Source organism: Suricata suricatta, chromosome X (genome assembly GCF_006229205.1).
Source record: "Suricata suricatta isolate VVHF042 chromosome X, meerkat_22Aug2017_6uvM2_HiC, whole genome shotgun sequence".
NCBI classification, from domain to species: Eukaryota; Metazoa; Chordata; class Mammalia; order Carnivora; family Herpestidae; genus Suricata; species Suricata suricatta.
Window position 1 is genome coordinate 109307140 of NC_043717.1, and position 24017 is coordinate 109331156.

A 24017-nucleotide genomic window follows, 5' to 3' on the forward strand; every position below is an offset into this window, starting at 1 on the left:
TTTCTTCTGAGCTTAGGTCTCCTCCCGCCAGTTAGGTGAGATCACACGCAGCTCTTCTGCAACCACGAGCGTGGAGAAAGCAGCAGGTATTTCTCCCTTTGTAGGACTGGATCTGAGTTTCTTAGAGCAGGCAGCTTCATGCTGTGCTGTGTGGTGTTCTCATTACTCCCCTCTTCCCTCCGCCACCCCTGCCGCGTCCTGGGTCACTTACCATTCCAGTGTCCTTGTGCAGAATCAAGGAAGCTAGAGGGAAGAAACAACCCATTTGCCAACTGATGATGAGGAAGTACATTTACTTCCATGCGAACCGATACCGGAGGAGAAGCCACAGACTTAGGGGAGCCTCCTGGTACAGATCTCCTTGAAGAAGTGCAGAAGTTACAAACACGTGGTACAACTTCAAATGTACATTTCAAATAGACACAGAAGTTAGAGCAAAAACTTTTAAAAACTGTGAGTAGTTGTCACCCCATCACCACCAATCTCCAGAGGGGAGAGACCACTCGTTGGTCACCTCTGCATATGCGTCCAGGCTCTCTCTCAGGTGGCGCTCGTGTGCCTGCCTGCATTCTCTTTTCCTAAAACACTCTCGTGGACACATGTCTCTTGAGCAGCAGAGCCCCATTGTCCGTTTTAGTTGCGAGGTGCTGGTGTGCCCCAGCTCCTCGTCTAACATGGGGCGCAGGGCCGCTTGACGGTCTGCCCCTGAAGAGGTCAGAGAGAGGAGCCTCTTGCATCTGCTTGGAGTTTGGGTAGAAACTCCACGAGACAATGCAAAAGGGGCTGCTTCTCTGCAGCTCATGCTCAGAACCCTCCAGCCAATTTCCAAAAGGTAAAGCACATATGATTCAGTGTTCTCTGTTTTCTGGTCACATTCTGCTTAGCAGAACCTGCTTTCTTCCCAGACTAATCGAATATAATGTTAAAGACTTCTGCTTTCTTCTCTGCCTTTGTCCAGGCGAGGCAGCAGGGGAGACCAGAGTAAAGTGACGGTATTGTACGTGCCATGAGGTGTTTGTGACAGGAGCTTAAGCCCCGCCTGCGGGAGGAGACTGCGAAGCTGATGGGCCAGGGGAGCACAGGCAGAAATATGCCAAGGTCTTTGCCCTGGGGGCAGCTAGGACAGAGGAGCTTGGTACCTGTTCCCAAGCCAGGGCGCCTGGGAGACAAGGTGGTGCAAGTTCAGGGAGCGGAGACATGGCTTCCAGGCAAGACCATCGAAAAGGCTTCCAATGGGGAGGTGACGTTATTTAGCTGTACCTCAGAGGATGGATAAAGGGTCCATAGGTGCAGGGCCCTAGATGGCATTTCAGGCTGAAAGGTGAGGTTCATGGGCAATGGCTGGTCATAATTTCATTAGCAGTGTGTTGTCTTTCTCAGATTCAGTGAAGTACAGAAGTGATGAGCCTGACTTGTCAGTGGGAGAAGCAGTGGGAGGTTGGGTAGGCTGAGGATGCCAAGCCAAGAGGGCTTAAACTGTATCCTGTGCACATGGGAAACTGTTCAGAGTTTACACGGTGGAGGGCAAAAATCAAGAAGCGTATTATCGCCACCCTGTGTGGAGCCTGGGAGATCAGATAGTAACAAAAGTCTGAGCAATGCTGTAGCTGTGGAAATAGAAATGAAGCCTTAGTGGAAGCACCTGGAAAGGACTCAGAGCTTGCTGCTTGATTTCTTAGGCAGTGGGAGGCCACGGCATAGAACTGATAGACTCTGCTTTCAGAGCTGTGAGGAAGAGACTCTCAGGCCTAGAAAAGACGGAGACTGGCGGACCAAAGTGCCCTCAGCTTTGTCCTCCAAGGTTTCTTGGGAAAACGCTAATAGCTCCCTCTACAAAAGATGTCCGTCACTGAACTCTGTCCCCCAGAGTTCGTACGTCCCGTCCATCGTATCTGCTTCCTCAGAGAACCTCCGGCCTCCTCACTTGTTTTGTTCACCCAGTCATTCTACACACCCTCCCGACTGCAGAGCGCTTCTGTGACTGCTCCCTGCTCTGCCCTGCATTCCTGACTCAGACCTATATCATCCCTCCCCATCTGTTTGGAGAAAGTCCAACTGCCCAGGAAGCATAGCCTCGGCACCCCTGGGGAGCTCGGTAGAAGTGACGGGGCCCACCCAGACCTACTGAGCAGAGACTCGGTGAGCCTGCCACTCTGTTTACAGGCCCCACCCACGTTCCACACCACTGAAGGAGACTCGCACCAGGTCACCGAGTCCAGCTAGAACCTCGCCTCAGTAATTGCAAGACTGAACTTGTCTCACTCACCAGCCCAAGTCTCCAGGCCACCCCTCATCTGTCCCTTTCCTGATGGCTGATAACCTTGTAATTCACCTCCCTACAGTGACATCCTAGAGAACTGACCTGGGCACGCTTCTCTCCCCCATGGCGCATACATCTGTAAAATCAGGTTGGAGGGACAGCAGTTCTCTCCCAGCTTGAGGACAGCTGAAAGTCCATGTCCAGTTCTGCATGTTCATTGGGGAGGTCTCTAATTTCAGTCCCTCTTCCCTCCCCATTGATCCTGACCTAGTTCTGCACCCGCCTGTCTCTGCACCCGGATCGGGTGTACGGGGACAGCCAAGCCGATCTCTCTGCCTCCCCTGACCCAGCTATTATGTATCTCCAGGTCATCCTTCCTAAAACAGACCTAGATCTGTCCCTCCTCCTCTGTCAAAAACACTTCAGTAGGTCCCAACTTTCTCTTGAACACATCCTGCAGCCAGTGTTTCACAACCCGTGCTCTGCCTGCCTTTCCAGCTTCTTCCACTGGGCTTCACACCTGCTGCACTCCAGCCAAACTGCTCATGCCTTGTCACACATCGTTGCTCAGATCACCGCAGCTGCCTGCCCTGACCTCTCCCTGCTATGTCCCCAGATCCAGAATAGCCAGATCCCTTTCCCCCCAAAAAGCCTACCCTCATTCCCCCAATTGGAAATCATCTGCTTTCTCTGGACTCCCAGCGTGTAGCTCTCAATCTTTGCATTATTTAGTGTATTCTCCTGGTATGCTTTCTCCCAGCCCACCAGGCTAGGAGCTATTTGAGGGCAGAGCCAACCAACGTCCTCACAGCCATAGTAGGTGCTCAGGAAATGGGGGTAATTACCTGCCTGACCTGAAATCCTGGAGTAACTGCAGCAACAGAAGGAAACGGTCACTGGGACTGGTTGGAGCAGGGGTGCCAGGCCTGACGTTCCTGTGTGGATTGGGAGGTCTGTGGGTCCTGTGAATTGACATGGTCTTCAGAACATCTGTGCGTATGTGGCTTTTGTCAGGAGAGAGCTCAGAGCTGTCCTTAGCTTTTCAAAGATGACCGTGGCCCAAAACAAAATCCAGGCTGGTGGGATGAGCACCAGCAGCTTTGGGAACCCTGCTTTTGAGGAAGGGTCCAAGAGAGAGAAACTGATGGGGAAGAGGCCAAAGTAGGGCTCTGAGGCCTCATTAGCATCTGCGTCTGCATGTGTTTGTGGACTGAGGGGTGGCTGTGGCCAGCTGCTCTGCCTGTAGGCCCAGGACTTCAAGATAGAGAAGGACTGGAAGCAAGGCAGAAGTGGGCTTGTCAGACGGGCCAGAAATGCACGAGGCCTCTGGCCACAGCCCTTCAAGTGCCAACGTGCATTTCTGTCCACTGACTAGGATATCCTTGCCTTCCTGTGTGAGGACAGCCCTTGCTGGTAGGAAGTTCTCCCTTCTGCCGACCTGAAATACCTCTCCGTGCAATTTCCCTCGCCTTCCCTCTCCCCGCCTGATGCCAGCAAGGTAGCCCACAAGCCCCTCGCGGCTCCTCAGCTGCATTCTCCTCTGCACAGCTTACCTCAGGGCATCTGGTCCTTCCGGGCAAGGAGCCTCTTCTTTCAAACTTCCTCTCCAACATCATTCACTCCTCACAGCGTTTGCCCTACGGTCTCTCCTGACTTCTTACAAAGCCTACCCTGTATTGCCGTCTGTTATTGGCTCAGCTGCCCGGATCTCCTACAATCCACTACACTCTTTGAGGCCCGGGGACTTTGGATTTGTTTCTCTGCCTCTGAAGTCCCGTGCAGCGGCTGCTCCTGTGACCAGACTGAGAGTGTTCAGAGAACACAGCTACTGACACCCACTTTGTCCAGCTGGGGGAGCCCCAGAGAGAAGAAGCCGTGGCCGCGGGCGCTCGGGCAGTTAGCAGAGCCAGGGCGGAATCCTCTGGGCCACTGCACTCCACGTTACCCGCCTGGATTTAGGAAGCTTACACAGCAGAGGTGCTTGTCTGGGGAGGAAAGGACACAGGCTCTAATCTGAGGCTTTGCAACATGAAGGGCTCAAAGGGCACAAATAAGAGAAAAGGAGACAAAAAAGAGGCATGTGGAGAGACACTAGAACCTTCCATCAGCAGCATGCACCTCTTTTCCCCAGCACTGCCTCGTTGTCAGTTGTGGAAGACTCCAAATGATAATGGACCCAAATTAGAGCTTTCCCTTTGTCAGGCCATTCTTTCACCCACTCAGCCCCAAAATGTTTGTTCATGTTAGCTCCTTCGGCCCAGAAAACCTTCCAGTGTGGACTGGGTAGGGTAGAAAAGGAGGGAGGAGGGTGAAAGCCTCTCGGCCTTTGGCCTGCATTGCAACTCTTGCAAGACACCTTCTCTAGTAGGTGCCGGTAGACATACACACCATCGGCTTTGTTCTCTGTGGGGAAGGATAGGGCCCATTAATTCAGAAAATATTAAGTGGGCACCTGCTGCGTCCAAAGGGATGCAGAAGGGACCAAGTGGTTACCCTCAGAGAGTCCCATAGAGAAAGTCATACCCTACGTGCTCTTTGCCTTAAGAGCAAAGGTTCACAAACTAAACTTGGGGTCGAATCCCGTTTGCCTGTGCTTTGGGATACAGCCACATCCATTTGTTTACATAGGTCTGTGGGTGCATCTATGCTACAGAGTTTGGCAGAGTTGACGAGTTATCACAGAGCTCTGTAACCCAAAAAGCCTAAAATATTTGCTCTCTTCCCCCTTACAGAAAGTATGCCAACCTCTGCTTAAGAGTGACTGATAGACCAACAGGTATTTGAAGAGATGCTCTCAACATCTCTAATGATTAGAGAAATGCACATATCAAAACCACAATGAGATACCACCTCACACCCAGTAGAATGGCTACTTTCAAAAAATAAATGAATAAATAAGACGGAGCCAAGTTGGCCAGCTGGAGAAGAGAAGGAATGGCCTTCTAGCTTCCAGGCCAAGGGAAACACCCGTGGTCTGTGCCTGGAAATGCTAGGACGGGAGGTTGCAAGGGTGAAGGAGCGTGGATTTGCTTGCCAGCTGAACAGTGACATGGTGGCCTTTGTGTTTACATGATGAAAAGATGCCAGGGGGACCAGAGCCAGACACCACTGTCAGCCGTGGCTTGTGGTCCCTTTGTCTGTCTTCAGAATGCATCACTCCATCAACACATCTCAAGAGGTAGACATATTAGGGGACAATTACTCAATCCACCACAGTGGCCAGTGAGGTACCCAAGCTCTAGAAAAGCACCCCTCTGGGCTGGTGGTCAGCAGGGCATGAGTTTGCTGGTCCTCTAAGGTTTGCCCGGCAAAACCGGTCCAGCATGAGGTTCTATCCGAACCCAAGTGCAAGGCAGTGAGATAACTAGGTAAGTCATGGCCAGGTACACCTCTGCCTCAAGTCTGCAAGGAAGGTGCTGGGGCCTAGGTACAAGGCAGGCTTCCAGCTGGAAGGAAGCCAAAGGACAGGCAAGTCCCAACAAGCTCAGCAGTCACGAATCTAGGGAGGGTGGTTCCCTCACAAAGGTGGCAGAGAGAGGTAGGGCCCTGGATAGAGTGCAGATGCTCCGACCTCCTTCAGGCAGGCCCAGGACTTCGAGCAAACGGCTGGATCTCTGCAGCCCTGTCTGCCAAATACTTTTCCCATCACTCACTGGGTAGTTTGGCACCAACTGATGATTGTGAAACCTGTACAGAGGTCACTAATATGACAGTGCTGCTTTAGAAGGTGCTGAGAAATGTGGGTGGATCTGCGGGGTGGGTTTGGAAAGGCCGGAGAATCCAGTGGCCCGGGTGAGCAAGCGTTAGGTCGCAGCACTGCCTCGGGGCCTGGGACTGGTTCTCATTTCCTGGCGGAAGAGGAACTAGAATTTGGACATACCCCTTTGTTTCATATTTGGGGCTGGGATTAGTGTTTAGGGAAGTGAAGTGCAGACTTCGCCACGGGCCAGGTGGCACTGAGAGCAGTCCTGCGGAGAGTGGACCCTGCAAGAGGGGCAGGGACTAGATGCAAGGCCCCAGGCACTGCAGGCTGTACAGCACGGGCTGCATTGTGCCACTGCAGAGCCAAGGGTGCCAGCGTCCTTGTCTTATTCACAGTTGGTCGTCTGATTGCTCCCTTCGCCAAAGTCCGTCTGGCCTGACCACTGAATGCTAAGAAGCTGCCTTCAGTGTTGAGGGGCCCAAGATAACCTTTGACATCTCGGCTGCTCCGGACCCGGGGCTCTGCAGGGAGTCTGCTCTGGAGCTTTAAAGGGACCTCCACTGGACTAGGAAGCCCATTGCTAATGGCAGCACTTGGGGGCCACTTCCTGGAATGCCTTCTGCCGTCTCTGCCTGGCTGATTCCTACAAGTCTACTGGGCTGGTGGCCAGGCTAGGTGAAGCTCCTGCTGTGCCTGCCCGGGGCTTCTTCCACCCATGACACTAGCCCAAGATTCCTGGCTCATGTACCCGCCTCTCTCCGCACTAAGATGTCCTCCAAGGCGGGGTCTGCATGATCCCTGTGATCCCTGCCAGACCGGCACAGCCATTGACACCCTGAGGCCTACTTCTCCCCACCCCAGCAAGAGTGCTCCACAGAGCCAGAGAGAACCCAGCAACAATGGGAAAACAGTCATGACCCATTTTTCAAGTCCAGTCACATTTACAGGCACTGGGAATTAGGACATCAACATATCCTTTGGGGGAACGTAATACTACCCATAAGAGGACCCATCTGATCTCCAGTGCCAAATGAGTGCTTCATTCCTGAGAGTTTCCCTCCCTCACTCTTTCCTCAGCACTGGACCCTGGGGGTGACTGAGAGAGCCAAAGGCTTCTAGAAGAAGCTGGACTGAAGACTCCAGGTGGGCCACTGTTCTCAAAGTGAATTTTGTCATTTACATTAATACGAGGGCATTCAGGTGGGTCCTAAGGCAATCTGATGGTGCCCTTATGAGAAAAGGAAATAGAGACACAAACACAGGGAATGAATGCTGGGGGCAATGCCAGAAACGGGAAACTGGAAGAGGTAGGAAGGATCTTCCCCCCCTGGAGGGAGCATGACCCTGCCCGAAGTTTGATTTCAAACCTCTGGCTCCCAGAACTGTGAGGATAAACGCATGTTATCTTAGTTCCCCCCACACCTCCCACCCGTCCCCCGCCGCCACCAGTGTGTGGCATTTGATTGTGGCAGCCCCAGGACACTCCTACAGATGCACAAATGTCCCCTCGCTCCTCACAGCAAGACAGAAGCAGAAGCCTTGGCCATCTCCCCATTCTGAAGTCAGTGCCCTTGTGCGGCTTCTCGGAGCTTACCACTTCCATCCCGATTGTGAGTAATCAGGGCTCCTCAGCTTCAAAGCACTTTAGACGTACTAATTAACTTCAGTTAATTGGATGAAGTAACGTGAAGCTCTAGTGACATCATTTCCATTCTGTGCCCAGATCTAGCCACAGGCAGTCTGGCGACTGCTAGGCCGTGAGCCTGTCTTGTGTTAACATGTTGTGCCTTTTGCAACCATCCCACGGAACACTGATCAGGGAGGACCCTCTACCCTCCTCCATTCCATTGGCTTCAGAAAATGACCAGCTATGGGCACTCTTGGCCAATCAAGTCCATGTGACACAAATGGTTCTGGGTGTGTTTGTGTCTGAACTACACATTCCTGCCCTGTTTCACGTCACTGAGATGCTTTTACTGGAAGTTCTAAACAAAAGTGTAGAAAAACTCAGATGTATCTTCAGATATTCCACAAAATAACCCTGAGGGGCGCTCTCTTTGACCCTCAGGGCCTGTGTGCTCCCCTTGTAGAACCAAGGAGAAGAATCCCCTTACCCTTTCTGTTCAGAACCCCAGCAGATGAGCTGCTTGCAAGGCCTGGAGGCAGGAGCCTATTCCAAGTCAAAGTGGGGAGACATTTAGCTCACAAGGATCATGAGGCATGGTGGGGAGGGCCAAGGCTGCGGCTGTCCCCACCACACCGGGGTCCCCCATGGGTAGATAGGAGATGTGCTGTGGTGCCCAGAGTCAGGGGACTGGGTTGGAGTCCTGTCTTCAAGTCTGTCACTGATTAACCTGGATGATGTCAACAGCCTCATCCCAGGTTTCCCTGACTCTATGTGAGCCCCCCTTTGTTCTCCACCCAGCAGACAGGGTCTCCATGGGCCAGGCAGTTTGCTCTTGCAGAGTTCCCACTAAACGCCAGGCAAAGGCTGCTCATCGCCCTCACCCTGTGTGTCCCAGCACATAGGCTGGAACAGTATCAATGGCACTTGTAACAAAGGAAGGCCATTCCTGCTCAGTTCTCTTCCAATCCTGCAGACTACTGGTGGGGGGTGGGGGACCCCCACGTTTGGTGCTCTTGTGTTTTTAAACTTTGTCTTGAAACAAAATAGACACTAAAAAGAATATGCATATCATACATAAGTGTACAGCTTGAAGACAGCTCACAGTGAGAACATGTCTGTATAAAAACACTTAGATCAAGAAACAATATGACCAGCACTCCAGGAGCCCCCTCTCTCGGTCCCCCGTACTCATTACCTGTCCATGGATAACCACTATCCTAGACCTCTAGCAGCAGAGATTAGGTTTGCCCATTTTTACATTTTACATAAATGGCACCACACCGTATGTGCTCTTACACATCTGGCTTCTCTCCCTCCACATTATGTCTGAAAGCCTCATCCATATCTTTGCAGTTGGAGTTCATCCTCCACTGCCTTGGAGATACCATGACTGACTTGTTCTTTGTACTCTGACGGGCACTAGGATTGCCCTTGGTTATTATAAGTAAATGCTGCTACAGATATTCCTCGTGTATGCCTTTTGTCCAATATATATATGCAATTGTGTTGAGTATAGACCTGTTTTCGTTTGCTCAGGCTACCATGACAAAGTATTGCAGACAGGGTGGCTTAAGCGACTGAAATTTAGTTTCTTACAGTTCTGGAGACTTAGAAGTCCAAGATCAAGATGTCAGCAGCTTCACCGTCTTCTGCAGCTGCTCTGCTTGGCTTACACACCTACACAGTCACATTGTGAGATACAGGGCAGGGTAGAAGACTTCGATATATGAATTTTGGAGGGACACAATTAAACTTATAACAATAGTGGGGTTATTGGGTCATAGAACACATATTTAGCTTTCATAGATAAGGCCAAACAATTTTCCAAAGTGATTGCACCAACTCACTCTCCGGCCAGCAATGTGCAAATATTCTAGTTGCCCCCGTATCCTTCCCAACACTTGGTGTTCTTTGTCTTTTAAATGTCATAGATGGCCTTAATGTGCTTTATCCTGAGAACTACTGAGACTGAGTACCTGTTCTGATCTTTTACCTGCTTTCCTATTAGCTCGCCTACCCTTAGTGTTGATTTATAGTAGTTGTTTACTTGTTTCTTTCTTTGATATATTCTGGATGAGTATTCTGTTGGATTTCTGTACTGTGAAGATCTCTCATATTTGGGGTGGCCTTTCATTTCAACAGCATGTTTTCATGAGCAGAAGTTCTTCATGTTCATGTATCTCCACTGTTTGATATTTAGCATTTTTTGTGTCATGGTAAAGAAATTTTTGACCACTCAAAGTTCACAAAGATATTCTCTTGTCTTTCTTTTAGAAGCTTGTTGTTTTACCTTTCACATTATGACCTGCAGTTTGTCTGGAACTAATTTTTTGTATGATACGCAGTAGGATCCAAGGACATTTTTTTCCACATGAGTACCCAATGAATTATGTTGTCTTCTTGTAAGGATATCATCTAGATGATATTAATTTAATCACCCAAAGTGATAGCCAAGTTCTCCTCTGTATAGTTACATCCTCCCCATGCAAATAATTTCCTTGAAACTTGCCCCCTCCCATAGATTTACCATCCACCGATGATTTTTCTGCAATGATGATTGCAAAATGTTGAGAAAAGTATTTTTTTAATGTCATGTTGCAGATACCGTGTATTGGAAAGTCCATCCTTTGTCTACTGCCCTGCAATGTCCTGCTAGCGTTTCATTAGATCCTCAAACACTTGCTAAATCTTCTACTTTAACAACAAGAGAACAGGCCTCAGTCTTAAAGCATTCATAAAGCCACAGTATTTTAGATAATATATCATATTCTCTTCTTATTGTAATATCTCTTTTTATGGCTACCTTCTATTTATGGCAGATGACTAGTTTTCCATTTGGAATGGTAATATAAAGTTTACCTTTTATGGAAATATATGTGAATTTGAAAGAATGAGTCAATTTAAAGAACACATTTTAAGTGAATAAGTATACATGTGGTACTTAGATAATGGCAAGAATTGGTGAAGATAGCATGTAACTAAACGGTGGGCAATGCTGATCCCCAGTAACATGTCCTAGCTCCGCAGGGAGGCACTAGCCCCACAGTTCAACTCTCAGTCACTTTCCCGGGTTCACCTATGGCACCATTCCTTATCAGACACATACTATAAATGAAGTACATTTACTATGTTTAAAGAAATGATGAATGAAAAACTCAAAAGATATCTACAGGGAACAGGGTTGAAGTCATATAGAGTGCCCTCTGACAACAATGCAATTAAGCTACAAATTGATAATAAAATCAGCTGGAAAATCATAGCATGTTTGGAAATTAGGCAACATACTTCTAAATAACTATAGATCAAAAAATCATACTGGAGAGGTGCCTGGGTGGCTCAGTCGGTTGAGTGCCTGGCTTCGGCTCAGGTCATGATCTCACGGTTCATGGGTTGGAGCCCCGAGTCAGGCTCTGTACTGACAGCTAGCTCAGAGCCTGGAGCCTGCTTTGGATTCTGTGTCTCCTTCTCTCTCTGACCCTCCTCTGCTTCACATTGTGTCTCTCTCTCTCTCTCTCTCTCTCTCTCTCTCTCTCTCAAAAATAAGTAAAACATTAGAAAAAAAATTTTTAATAAAAAAATCATACTGGAAAGTTGAAAATATTTCCAATATTTTAATAAGGAAAATAAAACATAAAAATTTTGTTTGAGGGGAGATGTATCAGTCAGGATCAACCAAAGAAATCAATAGTAGATATATAAACAACTTTATTACCAGGAAGTGGGTTACATCATGCTGCGGCTGACTGGAAGCCTGAAATCCATAGGACAGGCTATGAAGAAAGGCAGTCCTGCTGAGAATGGCAGCTTCAGCTCACGAGAGAGAGTTTTAGCTCTGTTCTTAAGGCCTTTCAATGGATTGAATCAGGGCCCCCCAGATTATCCGAGATAATCTCCCTTAAAGTCCATTGATTGATGGGGTTAAGCATCCGACTCTTCATTTTGGCTCAGGTCGTGATCTCATGGTTTGTGAGATGGAACCCCGTGTTGCGAGCCCTGCGCCTGCTTGGGATTCTCTCTCTTCCCTCTCTCTTCCCTCTCTCTGCTCGTGTACTCACTCTCTCTTAAAATAAATAAAGATTTTTTTTTTTTAAAGTCCATTGATTATGGCTTAATCACATCAATGAAATGCCTTCATAGCAACACCTAGAAGAGTCTGATTGGGTGAATGGGGAAGGTAGTCTATTCAAGCTGGCATGTAAAATCGACCATTATGGGACAGGGGACTTTTAACTGCTCAATCAGTTTTTAAAGGGTAATAAGACTATTTGGACTTTTCTAACTTGCGTTTTTTTCCTGTGAATTTGTATTTATTTCAAAGTTCTAGATTATCCTGCAACTGCAAACCAAGTCTTGCAGCATCAATTCATATTAATGTAAATGATGAAATTCAATTTGAGAACAATAACACACCAACAGTCAAACTTTCTAATGAAATGTATGTTTTTTTAAGTAGCCCTCAGGCCCAGTGTGGAGCCCAACATGAGGCTTGAACTCACGGCCCTGAGATCATGACCTAAGCTGAGATAGAAAGTCTACCACTTAACTGACTGTGCCACCCAGGTACTCCGAAATGCATTTGAAATAAATGTGAACATCCTTCAGTTACCTTCATATTTTTCGTATCCTTGATAACTTCATGCCCTAGGACCCAAGGCTGACAACCATGTTGAGGAATTTCCTGGCCCCACAATTGTTCCAGCCCCACCCCTTCTTTACTCTCTTGAAACTCCCCCCTCCCCTGCCCTGCATGCCTTACTCAGGAGCCACAGTCCTTAATCTTTGGAGGACACCTGAGTCTCTGGGGACATTTGTTTAAAATGTGAATTTTCAGAACTTATCTCAAAGAATTAGGAGCTCTAGGGGTAAAGCCTGGACATGTGTATGTTTCAAAGGTTATCCCTTCCCCTCCTGACCTGCACCTTCAGGAAGGTTCCTCTCAAGACGAGCTTTGACCTCCAGCCTGGTAGAGGAAGTAGAATCTGTCAAATATAAGGTCCCTCAGCACCACATCCACACTGGAGGTATGCATCCATGCATGTGTACTATCCCTTCCAGGGTTTTCAGAATCAGGAAACTGAGTCTCCTGGGGGAAGTTCGTGGGACCCAGCAGAGAGATTTATCTGAAGGGCTCTGACTGCTTAGATCGCTCTCCAGACTCCGCCACGCCTGAATGGTGTGGCCGTGGGCAAATGACCTCATTGCCCTGAGTTTCAGTGTCCTCATCTGGACCGTGTGTAGTTCTTTCTCTCCTTTCAAGCAGTAAGATAATCAAGGTTGGGCTGCCCAAATACAAGTCATCCTCTGATCTTTCTAGAAATATCCTGCTAAAAGCAAATTACATGCTTTCTTTCGAATGTGGCATTCTGTACAAATGTTTAAACTCTGGGATAAGCAGCAAGTTGCATCAGCCTCTCTTCCATTTAAGGCTTGCACAATTCCAGTAATTTGATTTTGACCAAAAGAAGAAAGTCTCCTTAGGAAGTGTTAGAAAAAAGGGAAGCCAAGGCCCTCAAGAGAATTTTCCAAAGACATCTACTAACAGAGACACTTAGTAATGTGTCTGACATATAGTAACCTTTCAAGAAATATTAGCTTTGCTATTGGTATGACTAGTGTGTCTCCCACAAATGCCCCTAGTCTGGTTCCCTATGTACTGGCTAATTGAGCAACTAACAGGGGAGGTTAGGACTCCAGCTCCACTTGTTAGCTATGTGACTTTGGGCCTTTGTCCCCTCATGGAGCTGCAGTGGGTTGGACTGAGATGATTTCTGTAAAGCTCTGGGCACAGGGTCCAACATAAAAGGCATTAAAAAAATGTCAGCTATTTAGTTATCACTAATCACTGTCTTCAACTGAGCCGTGTCAAGCAAGGCGTACCCATCCATTAACAGCACCTTCGGCAGGTTTCAGAAGTCTCTTGTCTCTTTTGGTTGTTGAAACAGACAGCAGACTAAAATGTCTATCTCAGATGTGATTTAAGTACCCCTTACCCTAGTGCAGTCTCCTTGAGACCCTCCCACCACTACACCCTCTGAGAAAATTAAGGGACACTGGTTCCTGGGAGGGTTTTGAAGTTGAAGTTTTTTTGGGGAACCTGTCCACTGTCAATCCCCTGCCTTGCGCAAGCCAGCTTCTGCTCTCCTTGCTTCCTTGGTAGGGGGAGGAGTGCGAGTGGGGAGGGGTGGCAACAGTGGCTGTGACAATGGCAAGGCCTCTGTTGCCGTCTTTTGTGCATCCTGGGCATTTTACACTGCAATACACTACAATAGTCCTTGGCTCTTAGTGGGAACAAATCCATTTGAGCACAAGCAGATCAAACCTGGTGGGCATCCTGTTCCCTCTCTACCTCTGCTTCTTGCAACAGGATGAGTCTTGGCAAATGTGACTCCTGATGCTGATCTCTGACTTTTCTTTCAAGCTCCTTCCCCATTGGGGATTCGTTTTGGTGGAGCTGGGCAGGGCTCCTCCCTGACCTTCCTTATCGTTCTGCATGCACTCCGCTCTTACCATACTGCCTAGGTGATGGCGTGTCCTCTGTGGCCTCCAGGGTTACGAAAATTGCCTCTACCCCATCACACTTGGCCTCCACACTGGATAGTCCTTCTGAGCTCCATCCCCATAATATCCTGCTGTCAGCTCCTCCTTCTCCACTTGTCTGTCACACAGACCCTTCAGTCTCACTCTTTCCCAGGCCAGTTTTATTACCTGCCCCTCAGAACAGCAGTTCTCAAGACCAAATTCCTATTCCATTCCCTTCCTCAATTATTTCACATGAATAAATCTAATTCTCGAATAAAAGATTTGTCCAAGTAACTGAAGCAAGTAGACACCCTCTCTCTTTCTCATTCCTAGCCCAAACTCCCTCCAGGTTAAGCGCATTCCCTGTTCTAATGAACACCAAACCCTTGTCCTACTTGTGCACAGGCCAGTTTAACCCCTCCAGATGGAGGGAGGAGATGGCTAGTGGGGTGCTCCCTGTGGAACCTGGGAGTGGTAGCCAGGGTAAGGGGAGATGAAAATATACCCCAGCCACATAGGAACGTTACTGCTGCTGCAAGAAACCTTCAAAGTGGCCACAGATGAGCTAATAGAAGACAGACAAACGTGAGTCCATATTTACATAGCTTTATGTGGAGTCCTGACTTTATAAGGAGGGGCCTGCCTGTGCCATTTTCCTGTTTCCTTCCTCTTCTTCCCAAGCTCGTGGAGCAGAAAGCCCTCTCCTCCCACCCCCATTTACGATTGGTTTATGGCATTTGGGATTCTTTTCTATTATTTTATTCTTCCTTCTATTATTTTGAAGCACATGCTGACCCTCTTTCCCTCTCCTGCCATTTCCCCTAGGGAAATACAATAAATGAATAAAAATGTATTCATTTTGAAAACACTACTGTGAATCCAGCTTTTATACATACGGAATGAGCTGTAAAGAACCTTGATCTGATGGTGGCATTTCACTAACAGGACATTCTCTCCTCCCTTCCCTCTCTCCCTCCATCCTTCTCCCTTTTTGCAAACATTGACAGAGCAGCCTGTGTCCCCTGTGGGCACAGCCAGGGGCTAAGACCTGTGAAGTGAAAGACCTCTCAGCCACCCCAAGGAGACATGACTTCCACTTTCTACCTCGTCCTTCTCCTTCCTTGAGGCTTGAAGCTCTAAATGGGTTTGGTCTCTGCCACATCCAGGCTCCCCTCCAGGCTACTCTTTCCACTACCATCTCTTTCCATTTTCCCCCCAACATCCCTCTGTCCTCTCCCCACTGACTCCCACCACATCCAGGTAGCTAGTCTTGCCTCAGGACTCTGTGACTTTTAAGCCTCTTAGGCACTTTCGTATCCCCCACCAGACAGAGCTACCTGGAACCAAGGCCTGGCTCAAGGCAGACACTCAGAACATGTATGGCCACCTGAAGCCCGCCTCTGGATGTCATTTCCCTCTGTCTGTATCATGGAGAGCAGAGCAAGGCATGGCTCAGAGAGTATCTTCTCCAATGACATTATATCATCCTATACAATTGTGATATTTTAGAGTAAATATGTATGACTTTTAAAAGAGCTTTAGGGGCGCCTGGGTGGCTCAGTCAGTTAAGCCTCCGACTTCGGCTCAGGTCATGATCTCAGGTTTGTTGGGTTCGAGCCCCGCGTCGGGCTCTGTGCTGACAGCTAGCTCAGAGCCTGGAGCCTGCTTCCGGTTCTGTTTCCTTCTCTCTCTGCCCCTCCCCTGCTAACGCTGTCTCTCTTTGTATCAAAATAAATAAAACATTAAAAAAAAAGTTTTAAAAGAACTTTAAAAAGCAGAATTTAACCTGTTTTTAAAACACACCAAGTATTTACTGGGCTCCTACTTATGAACAAATATTATTATCACACAAATGTCAAGAGTGGCCAAATCATCCAAGAACAGCTAAAGGTGGGTAGAAGTGGGTGGGGGGCATAGCAAAGTCCCATCACTGGATTTCACTTTTTGTTTCAAATGGCAGGTTTTTAAAAAATTTTAATGTTTATTTCTCTTTTTTTTTTTTGAGAGAGAGAGAGAGAGGAACACACACACACAGGCTGTGAGTGGGGGGAGAGGCAGAGAGTGAGACACAGAATTCGAAACAGGCTCCAGGCTCCAAGCTGTCAGCACAGAGCCCGATTTGGGGCTTGAAATCACGAACCATGACATCATGACCTGAGCTGAAGCCAGATGCTTAACCGATTGAGCCACCCAGGTGCCCCTCGTTCTTTACTGTTTCAAATAGGAAGTGTAATATATCAGGCTTGCTATATAATCATTAACTAAGAAAAATTGATTTTTATTTTATTTTTAATGTTTATTTTTGAGAGAGAGAGACAGAGCATGAGCAGGGGAGGGGCAGAGAGAGAGAGAGAGGGAGACAGAATTGGAAGCAAGCTCCAGGCTCTGAGCTGTCAGCACAGAGCCCAAGGTGGGGCTTGAACTCATAGACTGCAAGATCATGACCTGAGCTGAAGTCAGACGCTTTACTGACTGACTCAGACACCCACGCGCCCCTTGTATGGCAGTTTTATTAAGGAGAAAGTATTCAAAAGAGTGTCACCTCCTCCAAGCCACTTCTTAGAGAGGGACCCACTTGTCTAAGGAGGCTGTCTTGGTCTAGAACTCAACATTGTGAGCCAAGCCCTGTGTGTTACTGGCTTGATGGGCATACTGGGCCGTAGAAGGTTGGACAGTAATGCCGGGAGGTACCCAGCTATGACTGTCTACCTTCAGTTCTGAAGCACGGGCATTTGCAAAATGGCATCTTCGTTTTCTTTCTATATTGGAGATGATCCAGTTCCCTTGCCCCAACATTTGCTGAGTATTAGTATGTGCGAAGTCTCATGCCTGTTAGGAAGAGGCAGAGGAATGGGGGCTAGTTCTGTCTTCTGGAGCTCATGGACTGTTGGGAAGACAAAGGAAAATGAATGATGACCACATGATACACTCCAGAAAGAGATTTAGCTACATATGTTGACATGGTAGTTGCCCAGAGTTCAGCAGGGCTGCTGTGAAGAGGAAGCATCCCTCCTTCTGGTGGCTTTCGAGAAACTACAACTGTACACGACCCCATTGTAGATCCAGTTCCTGCTCTGTGAAGTCTTTGTTTTAGATCAAATTAATTCTTTTTCAGTTTGGGGAGATTTCTGATTCTGGTGTCTAAGTGTGTCGTAGATGACTTCACATTCGCCATCTCCACATTTTTCTGATTTTGTAGAATTTATTTCTTCCTACCTCTGATCTTTATAGACCTAAAAGTGCTTTGTTAGAGACACTGGTTTTCATTATTGGAGCTTGCCCGCCTCTGAAAGTCAGTCAGGTCCTTGGCTATGTTAGTGGTTTCTCTCTGCGCCCTTTGGGGGCTGGCCTCTCCTTCCACCACAGAGGGTGAGGGAGCCTACAGCCACAGGCTTTATGGGGGTGACACATTGCTTTTGGCTCAAGGCACCACCCAGAAGCAGGAGGAACTCTTTCTTGGGCAGTCCAGTGACTGGCTGTGGCTCCCCAGCTTGAAAGCTCCCTGGCCAGAGGAGGTCTGGCACCACTTAAGTGGGTTCCTTGTGAAGTCTTTGGAGCCGCAGCACAGCTAGGTGGGCCGGGCCGGCCTGGCAGCAGCGGGAGCTGGCAAAGCTGGCTTGGGTGTTAAGAATAGCTCTCTTTTCTTTTTTGTTTTTATTAGTGTTTTTTTTATTATGAAAGTAATATGCTGTCATAAAAATCAAAGAGTACAGAATAGAATAAAGAGAAACTCAAAGTGCATTCCCACTCAGCCCACACAAACCCATTGACTAGAAGCAGCCATTCTGATCAGTTTCATGTGAATCCTTCCAGATATTTTCTATTATATACAAACATAAATATCAAAATGCATTTTTGCAAAATCACTCTTTCAAAGGAAATATGCACACATAAAAATAACTAAATTACAGAAAAAATTTAAAAAGAAAATAGAGGCAACCCCAAATCCATCTCCTAAAGATAACAAGTATTAACATTCTCCACGGTATTTCTCAATTCCTTTGAACGATTTTACAGAAATGAAATCACACTATACATGCTGTCATGTATCTTATGTAAACTTCTTTCCCCCTCTTATTTAACAGTATATTATAGGCATTTTCCTTGTCCATAACTAGAGACCTATAATCATCATCTTGATCATTCACATACTATCCTGTTGTAAATTTTCAAAGTACCTATCTATGGAAACCTAGATTGTTACCAGTTTTTAAATATCATCAACAATTTTACAATGAGTATACTTGTACCTATGTCCCTCAACCCATTTCCCATGCATTTGCCACCTGAAGATAGATAAGAGTAATACAACCCAAAACCACAGGTGAGCTAACATTTTATGTGTACTACATTGGCAATTCAAACAGCTCCGACAACATCAAGGGTTGGCAGGGATGTGGATCACTGGGAATCTCACGCAGTGCTGATCGGAATAAGAATCGGTGTTCTGTTGTCAGATAGAACACGCACAAATCCTATGACCCAGCATTTCCAATCCTGGGTATAATATACCCTAGAGCTATGGACCTCCAACTATGATTTCGCCACTGGTAACATCAGCATCACCTGGCATCTTAGAAATGCAGGTGGATTCCAAACCAAATCAGGAACTCTAGGGATGAGGTTCAGCATTCTGGGTTTTAACAAGCCCTCCAGAGGATTCTGATATTCACCAAAGTTTGAGAACTGCTCATTTAGAGAATCTCTTGCTTATGTGATTAGATGTATAAAAGAATGTTCAGAGCAATGTTGTTCTTAACAACAAAACTAGAAACTCACCAAATAGTAGAGGTGGGGTGAAGTAGCCAGATTTCTGTATCTGTTGGGAAGATGGAGTTTAAGGAACTCCTAATGGATTGGATATATGGAGTGAGAGAAAGTGAGGAGTCAAAGAAAACCTTGGTGGTTTTCAGCCCAGGCCACCAGAAGGATAGTGTGACCAACAACTTTGTGGGGAAAGCGGTGAGAAAATGAATTTTGAAGAAAAAGCTGATAAGGAGTTTGGTTTAGACACCAAGTACAATGCCTAATAAATATACAAGTGGGGATATTGAATAGGTCTTGTGATATAGAAATCTGAAATTCAGGGGAAAGGCCTGAATTGGAAAGGTAAATATGGGAGTCATAAGCCTTCATGCGGTAAATAAAGACATGAGAGTTCCGGGCTCTTCCAAAATTAACTTAGATAGGGTAGGAGTGAAGAGAAGAGGTCAAAGGAAACTTAAAAGAAGCCAGTAAGGTGGAAGGGAGGCCAGAAGACTAAGGTGTCCTGGAAGCCAGGAGAAAAGTGTTTCCAGAAGGAGGGTTTCCTGTGTCAAATGCTGGTGACATACCTGGTAAAATGAGAACTAAAAACTGACTGTTGGATTTAGCAACATGGAAAGCAGTGGTAGCTTTGACGAGAGCCATCTCTGGGGAATGAGATAGAAGGGAATCAGTCACAGGGAATGTGGAAGGTTCTCTCCAGGATTGTTACTGAGAAGGGAAGAAGGGCAATAAATGGAGAGCAACTAAAGAGAAAGATGTGATCAAGAAAAAACTTTCTGGGGCATCTGGGTGGCTCAGATGGTTAAGCATCCAACATGGACTTAGGTCATGATCTTGTGGTTTCCCAGTTCAAGACCCACATTGGGCTCTTTGCTGTTGAGACCGAGGCAGGAGGCCCACTTCAGATCCTCTGTCTCCCTCTCTCTTTGCCCTTCCTCCACTTGCACTCTCTGTCTCTCAAAAATAAATAAACATTAAACAAAATAAAAAACTGTTTTATGGTGGAGAAAATTGTAACACATTTTCATGCTGACCTGAATGATCCAAACAAGAGGAAATAATTGATGATCCAAGAGAAAGGGCAAAATGTTAGTGGGGTTCCTGAGTAGGTAGCAGGAGATGGGATCAAGAGCACAAGCAGAGACATTGGCCTTTCATCTCAAGCCAGGACAGGTCATCCTGAGCACCAGGACTCAGGACAAAAGCCTTAGATAATGATGCTGGCTAGTGGACACATGTTTACCTGCATCACATTTTATATAATTTACATATATACCATTATGTATATATCAGATAATAAAATAAAATTTTAAATGTTGGTATTGCTGGGTCAAAGGGAGTCGTCTTCTTTCATTGTGTTATATATTTTTAGATGACCCTTCCAGAAACGTTGGAACAATTAATGCTCTCACCCCTGGGGTGCCTGGGTGGCTCAGTCGGTTGAGCGAACAACTTCAGCTCAGGTCATGATCTCACGGTTCATGGATTCGAGACCTACGTCGGGTTCTGTGCTGACAGCTCAGAGCCTGAAGCCTGCTTCAGATTCTGTGTCTCCCTCTCTCTACCTCTCCCCTGCTTGCATGCTGTCTCTCTCAAAAATAAATAAACATTAAAAAAATTTTTAATAAAAAAAATACTCTTGGGGTGCCTGGATGGCTCAGTTGGTTAAGCCTCCGACTTTGGCTCAGGTAAGATCTTACGTTCGTGGGTTCGAGCCCCGCGTCAGGCTCTGTGCTGACAGCTAGCTCAGAGCCTGGAGCCTGCTTCCAGTTCTGTGTCTCCTTCTCTCTCTGCCCCTCCCCTTCTCATGCTCTGTCTCTCTCTGTATCAAAGATAAATAAAAACATTAAAAAAATACTCTTACCCCTAGGGTCCTGATTTTCACTTTTCCATATCTGAGAGAGGGATAAGAATTTCCGACTACATTTACGTTTCTTTCATATGCTCATGGACTTCTTTTGTGAATTGTTTTTTCCCTTCTCTCTTGCCTGTTTTCCTACTGCTTGCTTTGAAAGGAGCCCTTTTTATTTTAGGACGATAAAGCCTTTCCCTGTCTTATGTGGTGCAAACAGCAAATAATTCTTCCTCATTTGTCATTTGTCTAGTGACAGTTATAGTGGGTTTTGCCATACAGAAGTTTTCAATTTCTCTCTCTTTTATTTTATGATTTCTGGTTTTCATGACATACTTAGAAAGGCCATCCACACCCCAGGATTCCTTCTAGTACTTTTATGGTTTCAATTTTTTTTTTACATTAAATTTCTGAGCCATCTGGAGTTTATTTCAGTGTGGAGTGTGAGGTAGGAAATCCAGCTTGTTTTTCCACATGGCCAGTTGTTGCAATGTCATCTGTTGAATGATGCACTTTTAATCCTCTGATATGAAATGCCACCTTGATCATACACACTGCATTTGAAATTAACCTTTATCCCTTCCTTCATTTATTTGGCAAATATTTCTTGTGTAACCACTCGGGCACCGTACCAGGTTCTTGTGTGAGTGGGCAACCATGAGATGTGTTTTTTACTGTATCCAGGAGGGAGGAAGGAGCGAGATGAGAGACAGTAGCTTTGCAGAGTAGTGAGTGCTGGGGCAGAAGGGCAGCCCAGAAAGAGACACTTAACTGGATCTTGGAGTGGGAGAAGGAAAGAGGAGTATCAAATGGCACCCCAGGTTCCAGCTTGGACATCTGGGTGAAGGGAGTCACCTTATCACTCAGACTGAGAGCATGGGGGAACGTGGCTCTGGCTGACTTGTGCTGAGTGCATCATGCATCAAGGCCAGACTGGAAGCTAGGAGACCTGGGGGGGGGGGGGTGAAGACACTGGCTACGGCTACCGTGTGGTGGCAGTACAAGTGGCTAGAAGTGCTCAGGATCTGGGTATAGTTTGAAAGTAGAGCAGTAATCAGGACTTACTGATTGGTTAGATGCGGAGATGAAGGAAGGAAGAAAAATCAAGTTAGCCCTTGACTTGCACATCCAGGAGGTACCAATTATAGAAAAGAGGGAGACCTAGAGAAAAGAGATTTTGAGGGCATGGAGTTCTGTTTGAACATGTTTAGCTTTAGTGGACCTTTAGACATTGAAAGGGAGGAAAAAGTTCCCTGAACCCTCTTAGGGTCTTTGGTTGGGTCTGAAAACTAGACTGACACAGACAGATTAACGAGAGAGAAGCATACACATTTATTTATTTATTTATTTATTTATTTATTTATTTATTTTTGATTATTAATTGGCTATATATTTTTTCTTTTTTTTATAATTTTTTTACAATGTAAAAATATTTTAAAAAAAGAAAAGAAAACCCTCTCACATGCATAAATGAAAGATGGCACACAAAGAACTCACATCTTTTCAAGCTTCAATAGTAAATATTCTGCTACTATGTATTAAATACTGCATGGTTTGCCCAAGCTAAGATGAAACCACATCATAAATCAAAAAGCATTTTGCATTTTCTTTCATTATCTATTCAAAGTCATGCCTACTGCACCTCTAAACATTTCATTAAATCCAATTATACAACAAACACTCCCAAAATAAACTTAGATTGTATTGCAGTTTCACTTAACAGTATATAAAATGCTGTGTTGTGACAGGTATCAACTATCCATTAGATACTGAATCAAAGCACTACTAACTGCTTGCTTTTCTTGAAGCTAGATCGTTCTGAAAATTTCCTGTTAGACCTATGAGTGCAAACATATGGTATCTGTCTTTCTCCGCCTGACTTATTTCGCTTAGCATGACACCCTCAAGGTCCATCCACTTTCCTACAAATGGCCATATTTACATTTATTTAATGTAAGTTTTATGTGATATGGGAGCCCTCTAAGGAAATGAAGACCTGAAGAAATGGTTAAACCTAAGTGTTGTCATACTAGGGTGGGTGAAGAGTGGAGAGTTGTCAAAAGATATGACAGGACAAAGAGTTTGAGCTAAGTGTAATAAATGGGGGGGGGGGGACTTAGCTAGGCCTGTTTGTTCAGATACTTCTTGGTATCCTCCTCCCCCTTGGATGTTCTTTTCCTCAGGGTATAGGGAGAGCACCTCTCACATGAGGGTCATCTGATCTGCTGCTGGGGGGGGGAGGGGTGGAGAGGAGGGAAGGCCAGAAACCTTTCTGCTTATGCTGTTTTGTCAAACTCCATCTTAAAATATTCAATATGCCACGGTACCACGCTTTGGGGTAGCATGTCCTAAGCCCCATCAACAGCCATAGGGTGATTTCATTGAGCATCTCTCTATGTAACAAGCTCTACTCTTAGTCCTGTCCGTATAACTTTTACAATGAGGCATATGCTAGATTTCTCACCTCTGTTGTAGAGGTGAGAAGTGGAAACTCAGAGAGGACAAGTAACTTGCCCAAGATCACACTGCTATTTATTGGCACAGCCAGGATTTGCACCCAGACACTCCAGTTCCAGAGGCTGTGCTCTTAACCTTCAACACTTCCAGATAAGTGGAGTGTCATGGAGGCCAAGAGAAGCATGTTCTTCCAGAATGAAGGAGTGATCAACTATGGTTAAGAGGTTAATAAGCAAGAGAAGACATGTGAGCACTGGGTTTGGCAACATGGAGATCATTTGTAAACTTGACAACACTTTAAGGAAGTGTCAGGGTTGAAATCCTAACGGAGATGGGTTTGTGAAAAATGGAGGAAGAAGTAGAGAGAGTGAGTCTAGATACCTCTTTCATCTAGTTTTGCTTAGTCGAGCACCAGAGAGATGGGACACTAACTGGAGGTGGGAGTGGGTTCAGTGAGAGTTCTTCTTTTGTTTTGTTAGTGTTGATTGGAATTCTCCAAATGATGCAAAATAGAAAGGGATAATTACAAAGTAGGGAGTTCTTGGGAATGTGAGAAGGGGTAGGATCCGGAAATACTGATACTATTCTGCATCGTTGTGTGACCTGTGCCAGCACTATATCATTGCCTCGAGGCAGGCATGAAGAAAGCCCGTTTGCATTTGTCCAGATTTGATGCCATGTCAGGTGGAGGTGACAGAGGGATGGTGCAATAAAGGAGATTCAGATGTTGACAAGAGAGTTGTCGAAGGGACGGGCCGTTGTCTCTAACCTGCATAGGGTGAGAAGTGAACAGAGAAAAGGGTTAATGAGTGGGAAGAAAGTAGCGGAGCAA

At 46.3% G+C, this 24017-nt stretch overlaps 1 protein-coding gene across 1 annotated transcript in view; it reads left to right on the forward strand.

The window, feature by feature from the left end:
• Positions 1-7065: 7065 nt before the first annotated feature.
• The window catches only part of ZNF185 (zinc finger protein 185 with LIM domain), an 86649-nt gene continuing 69697 nt past the window's right edge, over positions 7066-24017 (forward strand). Inside the window, exon 1 of the mRNA XM_029929884.1 lies at positions 7066-7106. The gene's annotated coding sequence lies outside the window, so the exon portion shown is untranslated. The remainder of the gene's footprint in view (positions 7107-24017) is intronic.